The 13,153-nt window shown below is 40.2% G+C and overlaps 1 pseudogene; it reads right to left on the minus strand.

Moving 5' to 3' along the window:
- Positions 1-104: 104 nt before the first annotated feature.
- On the minus strand, positions 105-346 carry LOC124521509 (U6 snRNA-associated Sm-like protein LSm5; annotated as a pseudogene).
- Between the last annotated feature and the right edge of the window lie 12,807 nt (positions 347-13,153).

Consider the following 13,153-nt stretch of genomic DNA (forward strand, 5'->3'; position numbering starts at 1 on the left):
TACTGGGAAACTTAACTTTATAGAATCCAAACATTAAAAGTTTAAAAAGAAATTTCTATTTTGTGTCATTATAAGACAAAAGAGAGTAAGCCAAGGAAATCCATTTATATTTCAGGTCCTTTTCCTCCAGGAACCAGCATTGTTAAATTATTTCTATATAATGAAATCTGATCTAATTTGGTGATCCTTCTTCCTTCTGATGTGATTTCCAAATTTCAGATCTCAAAAGTGTGCCAACAATTTCTTTATCACTCTTCATCACACTGTGAATTCTTGATCCTATACATTTGTCCACAAGCTCTGGAGGTGGCTGCTGTGACAGGTTAGTGGTACCATCAGCCGCCATGGCTACAAAGTCAAGAGAAGAACAGTTTTTATGTGTCAGGAAGAGTAAAATCAGCATTTTGAAAAATGTATTTACCAAAGGAGCATTCTAGGTAAAGAAGACTGAGGGTTTCAGTTGCTTAACATAAGTCAGTGATACCATGTGGCTATTAAACGTGATCTTTGTTCATTTCATGTTTAGTGCTGAGATAGTGTTGAGATTATGGGAGGTCCGAATTATTCTGTAGCCTGCATGGTTCAAGGCATATGTGGAGTTTTTTATTTTTTGGTTCTGGGTGCTACATCCTAAAGGATAAACCTTGGCCAGGAAGATGAGGAATATGTCAATGAGGTGCTGTAAGTTTGGCCGCCATATAATTTATTGTACAAACTGGGATGCGTTGGGAGAATGAAAGAGGTCTATCAAGAAAAATTATCCAACACTTGGAAACAAAGCAAGAGAATAATTTAATGTTCTTTTCACATCATCCTGGGGCATTATTTATCAGACCTGCCCAGGGATTATTTGAACCCCTAGAAGGGTATACCTTTTGACTTTGCTCTCTATTATTTTTTTAAAAATTAATTTATTAAATTTATTTAATGTATTTTTTTTTAATTTTTTTTTTTCTTCAACGTTTTTATTTATTTTTGGGACAGAGAGAGACAGAGCATGAACGGGGGAGGGGCAGAGAGAGAGGGAGACACAGAATTGGAAACAGGCTCCAGGCTCTGAGCCATCAGCCCAGAGCCTGACGCGGGGCTCGAACTCACGGACGGCGAGATCGTGACCTGGCTGAAGTCGGACGCTTAACCGACTGCGCCACCCAGGCGCCCCTATTTAATGTATTTTTAATGTTTATTCATTTTTGAGAGAGAGACAGAGCATGAATGGGGGGAAGGGCAGAGAAAGAGAGGGAGACCCAGAATCTGAAGCACGCTCCAGGCTCTGAGCTGTCAGCACAGATCCCAATGTGGGGCTTGAACTCACAAACCACGAGATCATGACCTGAGCCAAAATTGGACACTTATCCAACTAAGCCGCCTAGGCACCCCTGCTCTCTATTATTTGATTAGGTCCTGGACACTGTGAAGTCTACAAAGGATACTTGTAGAAAAAAACAACCCCAAAGTTCCAGATTCAGTTCCAGTTAGGATTAACTAGTTTTAGATCTCAACTAGCAAACTTATTCTAACACCTTTTTTCTAGTTCCTCTATCATATTATTTGTTTCCTCCTTAATGAATAATTTGAATAAGATATTTAATGCACATCCATTCTGTATTAGTTTGAATGTCATATTTTAACTTAGTGAACTTCGTATTTTGAGAGGCGTAGTTATTGTTCTAAAAAAACGAAGTTAAGCCTGGACTATCCTGGGAAAACCAGACTGTATAAAGAAATGTTTGAAGGAATTCAGAATATTTATTCTGGAGAAGATAGGGTGTAGGATACTAGGCAGGGGATTTGAATGATAAAGTGTCATGTTGTGTGTGTATTTTGAAAACTTTAAGGGATGAAGATAGCTTCTGGAAGGGGCAGGAAGGTGACGGTAGGCTTCAGGAAGGTCGTTCTTTGGGTGCTGAAGCAGCCCATGAACGGAGCCCCAGTGCAGGTCTCTGGTGAGCTGGTCTGTGGGGGCCCTTTTCTATGAATCAGTCACCTGTCACTAGTAGAAGCTGACACCTGATGGATGGAAACCAGCTCTGCCAAAGAGGCTCAAGAGAATTAGGCCTTTTACACATAGTTGCAGATGTTGGAATTCAGACCTTGGTTTCTAGATTTCCAAGCTAGGAAAGACACCGGAGGTCCTTTCATCACACCCCAGCTGGATTCCCATTTTAATTTTATGTGGTTGAGTTTGGGTTAGTATGTCTGTACTCTGTTATGTATTGAGTTTTCCAGTTTTCACCAAATTGTCTAAACATATTTCCAAGCATTGATGCAGTCTATATGGTTGGCATTCTCAATGATGAAGTGTGAGTCGATACCTCGTAATGTATATGGTTCTTACAAGTAAGGACCAGTTTTAGCTTTGTAAAAGAAATTGCTCATAAGAATATGAAATATCGGGGCACCTGGGTGGCTCAGTTGGTTAAGTGTCCGCCTCTTGGTTTTGGCTCAGATCATGATCTCATGGTTTGGTGAGTTTGTGCCCTGAGTCAGGCTCTGCACTGGCAGTGTGAGCCTGCTTGGGATTTTCTCTCTCCCTCTCTCTGCCCCTCCCCTACTTGCGCTGACTCTGTCTTTCTCAAAAGAAATAAACTAAAAAAAATTTTTTTAAATATGAAATATCATTGTCACCATAATACCAGGATATCTACCAGAATATTCACATGTATATATGTACATGTATATGTAATATGTGTATGCGTATATTTAATTTAGGACTGTAAGTCCAATTTTAAATGGATGGGAAACCTAAAAGAAGTCTTTCAGCTAAAGGTGCTGTATTTTGGTTATAAACCACTGAGACATACCCAGGGAAATATATTATTACTTCTTATAGCAGTCTTCAGTTTGACTTTAAGGAAAAACAATTAAAAATGGCTCAGTAAACTCTGAAAGGACTCTATTTTATGGATGATTGCACCACTAAATCAGAAACCATTACCTGTGAAATAGTCTAATTGAATTCCTGATGGCACGGGTCAGCTTTATTGTTTTTCAAAAGAAGTCTACATTGAAGATAGATTGGAGCTTCAAAATAGTTCTTAAGCTCCTAAATATTTTTGCTTTTTTGGATAGTGCACATAAAACATTTGGAAAACTTACATAATGTTTGTGAACTCAGACTAATAGTAAAATACATTAAAATCTTTTTTAAAAAATGTTTATTCATTTTTGAGAGTAAGATTGAGAGAGAGAGAGAGGGAGAGAGGGAGGGAGAGAGAGAGAGAATGAGAGGGTGAGGGGTAGGGAGAGAGGGAGACAGAGGATCCAAAGCAGACTCCTCGCTGACAGCACAGAGCCTGATGCTGGGCTTGAACTCCTGAATCATGAGATCATGACCTGAGCTGAAGTTGGAAGCTCAACCGACTGAGCCATCCATGCCCTACATTAAAATCTTTGAAATGATAGATTCGTGGAGTCTTTAATTAACTTGCTGTATGACCAACCAGCAATTCCATTCTTACCCTTTTTTCTTTATGTTCACTACCACCTGCTTTTAAAATTGTTACCAGTCTACTTCCACTGCCATTGTGCTTCCAGTCTGTCCTTGGTTACTATGAGACATAAAAGATATGAATGGCTTATAGTATCAATTCTCAAACTTTTTAAAAAAAGATTTTATTTTAAGTAATCTCTACACCCAACGTGGGGCTCAAATTCACAGCCCCAAGATCAAGAGCCACATGCTCTACCAACTGAGCCATCCAGGCACCCCTCAAACTTTAAAAAAAAAACTATTACCACCTTCCAGGGGCAAGGGATCTTGTTGATAATAGGGGATTGATTGGAAATGAACAAAATAATGCAAATGGTAGAAAAATTCATGCATAATGGACTTATTAAAGGGTTTGTTCTTTGTTAGGATTTGGGCTATATAAAATGAAAGTGTCCAGAATTGTAGAGGATTCTCCTTATAGAGATAAAGAAAGATCTTGCACTTCTGGGTCTGTTTTCAGTTTAGAAGGAAGACCCTTATCTTCCATTTCCTCAGTCCTTTATCAGCAGGGATTGTGCTTTTTTGAGCCCTGGGTTTGTTTGTTCGTTTGTTTTTAAGTTTATGTATTTTGAGAGAAGCAGAGAAAGCGCAAGTGGGGGAGGGACAGAGAGAGAAGGCGAGAGGGAGAATTCCAAGCAAGCTCTACGCTGTCAGCACAGAGCCTGATGCTATGAGATCCTGACCTGAGCTGAAACCAAGAGTTGGCTGCTTAACCAACTGAGCCACCTAGGGCACCCCTGAATCCTTGTTTTAAGGCAACAAAGTGATCCCAGTGTCAGATCTGTTCAGTCAGAAAAGAAATGATGGAAATGAAATGGAAAGGCCATTTGCTGTCCCAGGACAACAATTCCAGGGATGCTGATGGAAAGCTTAGGAGACAAGTCTGCTATTGACCTTAGTGATAACGATTTGGCTTTTATATATTTGGTGGGCCTGAATGGTTTGCTTTCTGTTCTCTGATGACTCACCTATCCATGTGTATTTGTGGGATGAGGGGGGCAGGCATCCAGGGAAGAAGGTGGAAGAGATGGGGGGATAAGGAATGTCCAGGGAGGCAATCAGATCACTTGTTGGAAATAATTATTTTTCTTTTTTTTTTTTTTTTTTTTTTTACTTTCTTTTTTTTCCCCCCCTTAAAAAAAAATTTTAGTATTTATGCCTTCTGGTTCTTTTTTTTTTTTTTTTAAACTTATCCTATTTCAGAGGTAAATAACAGTAGAGGAAGCATTTTTCCTCCTAGTTTTGCCTCTGAGTTTTCACCATTATTAATGTCAAGAAAAAATTGCTTTTGCTTTAAAGCAAATTTTTTAAATTTGCTTTAAATTTTTTTAAATCCCTTCAAATGAAGGAATCATGGTTTATGCAATAATTTGATAGTTATTTATTGAATGCTTCCAACATCATAGGCACCCTGTTACGTGCTTGAAATATCCTATTGGGTCTAGTTTATGAAGAGGTTTTTTAGTATATATATTATATATACACATATATATTGTGTAAATATTTATTCGTATAAATATAATATATATTCCTTCAGGTTGTGGGATCTCACTATTGTGGGATCAAACCCTGTGTCAGGCTCTGTCCTGGGCATGAAGCCTGCTTGGGATTCTCTCTCTCTCTCTTTCTCTCTCTCTCTCTCTTTCTCTTTCTCCCTCTCTCCCTCCCTCCCTCTGCCCCCCCCACTTGTGTGCTCTCTATTTCTCTCTTTCAAATAAAAAAAAATTACATTAATACATCTCCTCATATTAAATCACGTTTACATTCTTGCAATGAAATTGATTTGGCCAATTAAAAAAATTTTTTTAATGTTTATTTATTTTTGAGAGAGAGACAGAGTGTAAGCAGGGGAGGGACAGAGAGAGAGAGGGAGGCACAGAAGCTGAAACAGGCTCCAGTCTCTGAGCTGTCAGCACAGAGCCCAACACAGGGCTCGAACCCATGAACTGTGAGATCATGACCTGAGCTGAAGTCAGACGCTTAACCGACTGAGCCACCCAGGCGCCCCAAGACTCTCAATTTTATATGTTGAATTTTTCCCTCGGCTTGTTCTTTGCCTTTTATCCTCACTTATTGAATTTATTTTTGCATAGTTTTAATTTTATGTGGTCAAATTGATAAGCCAGTTCTTAATTACTTCCCTGCCATATTCCGAAAGATTACTCACACCCTGAGATGATTAAAGATTTACTCATTTTCTTCTCATACTTTTCTGTTTTTATTATGTGCATTTACATCTTTGGTCTCACTGGAATTTATGCGCCAAGTTGTTACATAGACATAAGCTTAATGTTTTTCCTCAAGTGGTTTCCCTATTGGTCCGTAGCACTTACCTGATGGCCTGTCCCTTTTATTTAGAATGTCCTCTTTGTCATATCTTAAATACCAGCTACCTCTTCTCTTCCATTTGCTTATCCATTTCAAATACTGTTCTGTTTTAATTACTAAATCTTCACGGTAAGTTTTGATATTTGGTAGGAAATCTCTCTCTCGTTCCTCTTCAAAATGGACAAGGGTATTCTTGCAACATTGATGTTTCTATGAAGTTTGGAGTCTTTTGTGTACGTGTTCCATGGAAAATCTTGTTGGGTTTTTATTTGAAGTACACTGGTGTCATATATTATTTGGCAGAGAGACCAAAGGTTTACAGGGTTCCCTTCCCTTCTGTGAGCATGGCTTAGATCTCCATTTATTCAGGTCTTCTTTTAAGGCCTCCAGTAAAATTTTTCTTCAGTAGCTTTGTTCAGTTGGTTACACCTTTCTCAGGCTACTGATTTTCCTCAAATGATTGGTTCTCCTTAGCTGTACATTTGTTTTTATGCTGATTGGAATGGGCAACCAGTGTTTGTGTGTTCACCCCAAGTACTGACTCCTTGCATGGGCCTGTGGATTCTTGGCTTTGTGGTTGTTGCTAAGTCCTGTTTCAAAGGTGGACTTACCTTCGGTGTGTGTGGAAGGTCCCCTGTGACTGCCAAGATGAGTTGACAGGCATGTGCCTCGGTGTATTGTATTCCTGGGAAGAACTGGTTCAGGCTCTAACACCCATCATAAACTGGTAAGCACACCTTTCCCTCTGTTTAGATTTAACATGTAACTGTTAGAGTGCTGGCCAGGGGCACGTGCTGTGGACCATTGTTCTGTCTACACTTGGTAGAGGATGGGCTGGTTGGCCCAACTGTCAAAGGTGATCGATTATGTAATTACCTTAAATGCTGCCCCACAGCTCCTCTGGCTTCTGTTCCTGCCAATTCTTTTTTTTTTTTTTTTTTTTTTAGTTTATTTATTTATTTTGAGAGAGAGAAAGAGAGGGAGCATGTGAGCAGGGGAGGAGCAGAGAGAGAGGGAGAGAAAGAATACCAAGCAGGCTCCATGCTGTCATTGTGGAGCCTGATGGGGGGCTTGATCTCACAAACGTGAGATCAATGACCTGAGCCAAAATCCAGAGTCAGGTGCTCAACTGACCCAGCCACCCAGGAGTTCTTGCCAATTCCAAGCCTAGAGCTTTCTTGGTTAGGAATGACCTGTGCTTCTGTGAAAGCCTTGTCCTGTACCTGTTTTGCCTTTTGGTTTTCTCTGCCCTGGTTTATCTGTCATTATGATCCATTCTTCTTTTAGTCTTCCAGAAAACCTTCAACATTTCTGGAAACAACAACAACAACAACAACAACAACAACCAGTTCTTACTCTCACTATGGCTATGCTATATCTTTATTAGCCTGGATTTACTGTCATGTTAATGACATTTTTATGTATCTGTGCGTATATGTGACTGCAGAAGGAACATCTTCATAGAAAATTCCATTTTCTAATGTGCTACCTTTCTTATATAAGGGAGCCACTGAGTTTTGTATATTATATATGCGATGAGCCACATTTCTGAACTTTCTTTTAATTTCTGATGACTTTCTCAGTTCATTTCTTTGTAGTTCAAGAGCTGCTTTCCATCAGTTTAGTCAGTATGATTTGTGGACTCAAGACTTTCTTCTTCTCGGGAACATTTCTTCTAAATTGCCTTTGCTTCATCTATTCTGTTGTCTCTTGATGGAACAAAACTATGTGTATCTATAAGTTTGCATATAAGTACGTGCCTGTGCTTTGTATCTTCTAGTCTTTCATTATTATTTTTTTAATGTTTATTTATTTTTGAGACAGAGACAGAGCGTGAACAGGGGAGGGGCAGAGAGAGGGAGACACAGAATCCGAAACAGGCTCTAGGCTCTGAGCTGTCAGCACAGAGCCCGACGCGGGGCTCGAACCCACGAACTGTGAGATCATGACCTGAGCCGAAGTTGGACGCTTAATTGACTGAGCCACCCAGGCGCCCCAATTTTTTCATTATTTTTTAAAATCTCTTTTCATATTCGGAGTTTTGGGTATTCAGCAGACCCTGAAAACAATGTATATGTAGTAGTTACCACAGCAGTTTTTCCAAATAGCAATTCATGCAAGGTCTTGACTGTTTTTCATCATGAATAAAATCCGAAATGTATAGATAATTGATTGCTAGGGACTTTGAGGTGTCAAGGTAGTACTGTTTTTCTCATTCTGTCATTTCCCACCTCAGTCATATTCACTTAAAAATAATTTGTTTTTCAGTTATCCAGTCTTCTCAGTTTTCTCCAAAAGAAGCCAAGAGGGGGCGTCTGGCTGCCTCAGTGGGTGGAGCATGGGACTCTTGGTCTTGGGGTTGTACATTCATGCCTCATGTTGGGTGTAGAGATTACTTAAAAATAAAATCTTAGGAATGCTTGGGTGGCTCAGTTGGTTAAATGTTTGATTCTTGATATTGGCTCAGGTCCTGATCTCATGGCCCGATGTCGGGCTCTGTGCTGACAGCATGGAGCCTGCTTGGGATTCTCTCTCTGCTCCTCCCTTGCTCACATGCACTCTTTCTCTCTCTCTAAAAAGAAATAAATAAACATTAAAACAATCTTTAAAAAAAGAAGCCAAGAGGATTTTTATTAAATAGTTACTTATAAAATTTTTCAGAGGAGGAAAAACGGGTTAGAGTAGACCCATCTCTCCTTCTGTCCCACCATTAAAGGGGTTAGAAGTGAAGTAGGAAGATGTGCAGAGGTAAATGTTTATATTTATCAGACACACAAGTTAATCTCATTTCATGGATGTAATACTTTGATGCAAGGATGGACACATAGACCAATAGGAGAGATAGAGTCCAAGAGATACATACATGTATGGTGGCTTGATCTACAATAAAGTTGACAGTGCAATTCAATGGAGAAAAGATTACTTTTCAATAAATGGTGCTGGAGAAAGTAGTATCTAGTTGGGAAAAAAAAATCTTGAACTTGACCTTACACCAGATTAATGCAAGATGGGTCATAGCTCTGAATGTGAATGGTAAAACAATAAAGCTTCTAAAATATAACAAAGGAAGATGACCATAGAGTAGGTGAGATTTCCTTAAAAAAAATTTTTTTTTTTTGGAAAGAGAGAGAGAGTGGGGGAAGGAGAGAGGGAGAGAGAATCTTAAGCAGGTTCTATGTCCACGGAGCTGGATGCAGGGCTTGATTTCATAACCATGAGATCAAGAGCTGTACACTCAAATTGCCTGAGCCACCTAGGTGCCCCTAGGCAAGATTTCTTAAACTGGACATAAAAAGCGCTGAAACATCAAGGAAAAGAGATAAAGATAAATTGAGCTTCATTAAAATTAAGAACCTCTGCTCATTCAAAAGACGTAATTAAGAGAGTGGGTATGTTGGGGTGCCTGGGTGGCTGTCGGTTAAGGGTCTGACATCAGCTCAGGTCATGATCTCACCACTCTGTGGGGTGTTTGTTCATCACACCTGGGCACAACAGGAAGAAGAAAAAGACTCATTCACAAAGATCTCATGGCAGATGAGGGACGAAGATGCCCAGAGCTTTTGGAAGCGGGAAGGAGAAGCAACGAAGTGGTACATGCAGCAGGGTGAAATGGCGATGGTGTATAGTCAAATCACCTGCACACAGCGCTTAGTAAGTAGTAGCTACTTGTCAAATCTTAGAACTTTTGATGAAACCAATAGCATCTCTGAGCAACTGGTGAAGAATTGTCTGGCCTTATTTTAATGTTTGGGCAAGTGTGTGTGTATGGTGGTATATATGTGTGAATGTCTGCATGGTGTGTGTGCCTATGTGTGTGGGCACCACAAGAAAAGTACTATCTTTGTATTAACCTGATGATCCTTTTCTATGAGACGTCACTTCTACTGGATTTCCGGGGGGTGATGAATAGCCTGTTTGCATCCCCTAATACATCCCAGCAAGGAGCCCAGCAGAGAGTCAAGCCCTTTGGTTGGAGAAATCGTGGGTGTTCTGGCAGAGAAAGTTGGGCGCTCTAGGGAAAAGCTGATTCTAACTGAAGTGTAATTAAAGAAGCAACGAGACTGGAATGACCATCGTTTGGAAGTGAGGCGGGAAAGACTAATGAGAGGGAATGAAGACTGATAGTATAATGCTGACCCAAAGGTAAGTTTCTAGCATTGCCTGAATAATACATAAACTTGTAATTAAGATTTAAGATGATGCCCGGTGGGAAATGTTCTTTTGGGCCAGAAGAATTCAATATTTCTTGTGGTCATTAAAGGAAAGATGATAAATCATCTTTTCCTTCTCTTTTGGAAGTCAGAGAGTGGTAAACGTGAAACACCAAGAAAGTGCAGAGGTATTTAGAAGGACGAGCTGAGGCTGCTGGAGAAATTCCAGACTCGTAGGAGTCTTGGTGAGTCTCCTCAGCTGAAATGTGTGTCAAGATCCAGAAGAGTTGTGATTCTCTGGTATGGGTGTGGGGTGGAGGGTGGGGGAGAGAACAGATTTGGAGTTTTGAACGTTTAGGATTTTTTTTTAATGTTTATTTATTTTTGAGAGAGAGAATGAGTGGGGGAAGGGCAGAGAGAGAGAGAGGAAGACACAGAATTCAAAGCAGGCTCTAGGCCCTGAGCTGTCAGCACAGAGACTGATGCGGGACTCGAACTCCTGAACAGTGAGATCATGACCTCAGCTGAAGTCGGACGCTTAACCGACTGAACCACCCAGGCGCCCCAGGAGTTTATTTTTTTTAATGAGAATTTGGTCTAAACACTTTCTGGTCTGCCAATCTATTTGTTGAGCTTAGATTTTAGGTTTGAGATCTTTGCAGTGAAAATGAGACTATTCCAACTACCTCGACTGTGTGGCTCTGGGTGGATACCAATTCCCAACCTTCAGGAAGGTGCAGGGCGAACTGCAAAGGAATGGAGATTGGAGATGTGAAAATAGTCAGCCCACTTACCTCCATCTATACACAAGAAACCAGAGTGGATGGTCCAAAGTTGCATAGCCCCTTGGTGGTTGGGCTACAATTTGAATGCAGATTTGCTGTCTCAGCATCAAAGGTCCACAAGGAGACAGTTTCAATCAGAGACACTGCCCAGTGCAGGAATCACCATTTTGTCTTCAAAAGTCATTTCCTGATGCCTTGTGGCTTCTCATAGATGGTGATACTGGGCATGGATGGAGAGAATCATAAACACCATTTTTGGGGGGTGGTGCTATAGGTTTAGAGAATAGAATTTTGTTGATTTCACTAAGCTGTGAGAGGTAGTTTTATTGTATCGTTAATAAGGAAGAACATGGAGAGCTTTCTTCCAGTTTTATTTGTCTGAAGATGTCTTCTTTTTAAAATTTATTTATTTATTTTGAGAATGAGAGAGAGAGAGAGAGAAGGGGAGAGGCAAAGAGAGAGGGAGAGAGAGAATCCCAAGCAGGTTCTGCACTGTCAGCACAGAGCCCGACATGGGGCTCGATCTCACAAACCATGAGATTACGACCTGAGTCAAACTCATGAGTTGACACTTAACTGACTGAGCCACCCAGATGCCCGAAAAATGTCTTTGTATTACTCCCATTCTTTAATGATGGTTTGGCTGCATTTAACATTATAGAATGATGGCTCTCTTCCCTCGGCACTTTGAAGATATTATTGAATTACTTTCTCCTGTCACTACTATCAAGAAGCCTGTCGTCAGTATGATTAGTGTTGCTTTGTAAATAGAAGTGACTGGCCTTGTCACTTTTTGTCCTTGGTTTCTTGTCATTTCACCATGAGGGTTGATATATAGGTTTAGCAGTATTCTACTTGGGACTCATTGTGGTTCCTGAAACTAAGTTTGCGGCTTTTACCAGTCGTGAAAAATTCACAGCCGTTATCTTTGTCAATATTGCCTCTCTCCCATTTCCTCTGTTCTTTCCTTCTAGTCTCTTAAAAGGTGCACGTTGGACCTTCTCATTCTCTCTTCCACTCCTGTTTACCTCATGTTTATGGTTTGCATCTCTCCACCTATTCTGGTTCGTCCTCTGTCATTTCCGCCCCTCTGTCTTCCTCTTTTTTTAAAAAATTTTTTAATGTTTATTTATTTTTGAGAGAGAAAGAGAGACAGAGAGCAAGTGGGAAAGAGAGACAGAGAGCAAGTGGGGGAGGGGCAGGGAGAGAGGGAGACACAGAATCTGAAGAGTCTCCAGGCTCTGAGCTGTCAGCACAGAGCCTGACACGGAGCTCCAACTGAACAACTGCAAGATCAGGACTGAGCCACCCAGGTGCCACCCCCATCTGTCTTCCTCTTAACTGGTTTTCTCTTTAGATTTCAAATATCCTGTTCAGACTGTGTGTTATGGGATCCATTTCCCAAAGTTCTGTGTGTTACTTCAACCAATACGTTTGTTCTTTTTTTTCTGATGGTACTGATGGTTGGGAGGATCTCTTTCTAATCCAGTCCTTGCTGAGAGTGGATCCCTTTGAGGATCCCAGCTTAGTGTGGAGTCTGTTCCACCAACCTACCTTGCCTGGGGCCAAAGCTCATCTCTTTATGGCTGTTAATATGCAAATCCTTAGGTTACTGCCCTTCTTCTTTTGTTTCCTGGTGTCATTGAAGATTCAGCTCCCACTTACCATTCAGCTTTGATGAAATTTCAGTTTTCTTAGTGTTCCTCTTCATTTTTGGCGTTTTCTCTCACTTTTGTGTCCTTGGTCATGCATTTAAGTGGAATTTTGCTGTCAACCTCCTCTAGATGCTTTGCATGGGAGAGTTTTAAAATTATTCAGATGAGGTTTCTTAAATTTAATGTATGTGTGCATCACCTGGCAATTTTGTTAAAATGCTGATTCTGTTTCAGTAAGTCTGGGGTGGAGGCTGCTTTTCTGCATTTCTCACAAGCTCTCACTTGATGCTGATGCTTCTGGTCCACAGACCACTCTCTGAATACTAGCATATTAGATCACATATTATTGCAAACAGAAATCCATGGAAATTTACCTCTTTTCCAAAGAATCAAAAGGACAAGGGGATAGAGAAAAGATTCCAGTAGTTTCTATTAGTTAGACTCATTTGGCTGCAAGTTAGTTTGTACAAAAACTGGAGAACCTCTTGGAATCCTAGAGAACTTTTTTTTTTTCCTCTGCAGAATGGCTGGAAACAGGACTTTGAATGTGATCAACCAAAAAACTGTTAGAACTAATAGATAAATTCAGTAAAGTTGCAGGATACAAAATCAATATACAAAAGTCTGTTTCATCTTTATATACTAACAACAAAGTATCTGAAAGAAAAATTAAGAAAACAATCCCATTTACAATTGCATCCAAAAGGATAAAAGAGCTAGGAAGAAATTTACCAAGGAGGT

This window comes from Lynx rufus, unplaced genomic scaffold (assembly GCF_022079265.1).
Source record: "Lynx rufus isolate CCGP_SWC_20201006 ecotype Redwood Valley unplaced genomic scaffold, mLynRuf1.p SCAF_1, whole genome shotgun sequence".
Classification (NCBI taxonomy): Eukaryota; Metazoa; Chordata; class Mammalia; order Carnivora; family Felidae; genus Lynx; species Lynx rufus.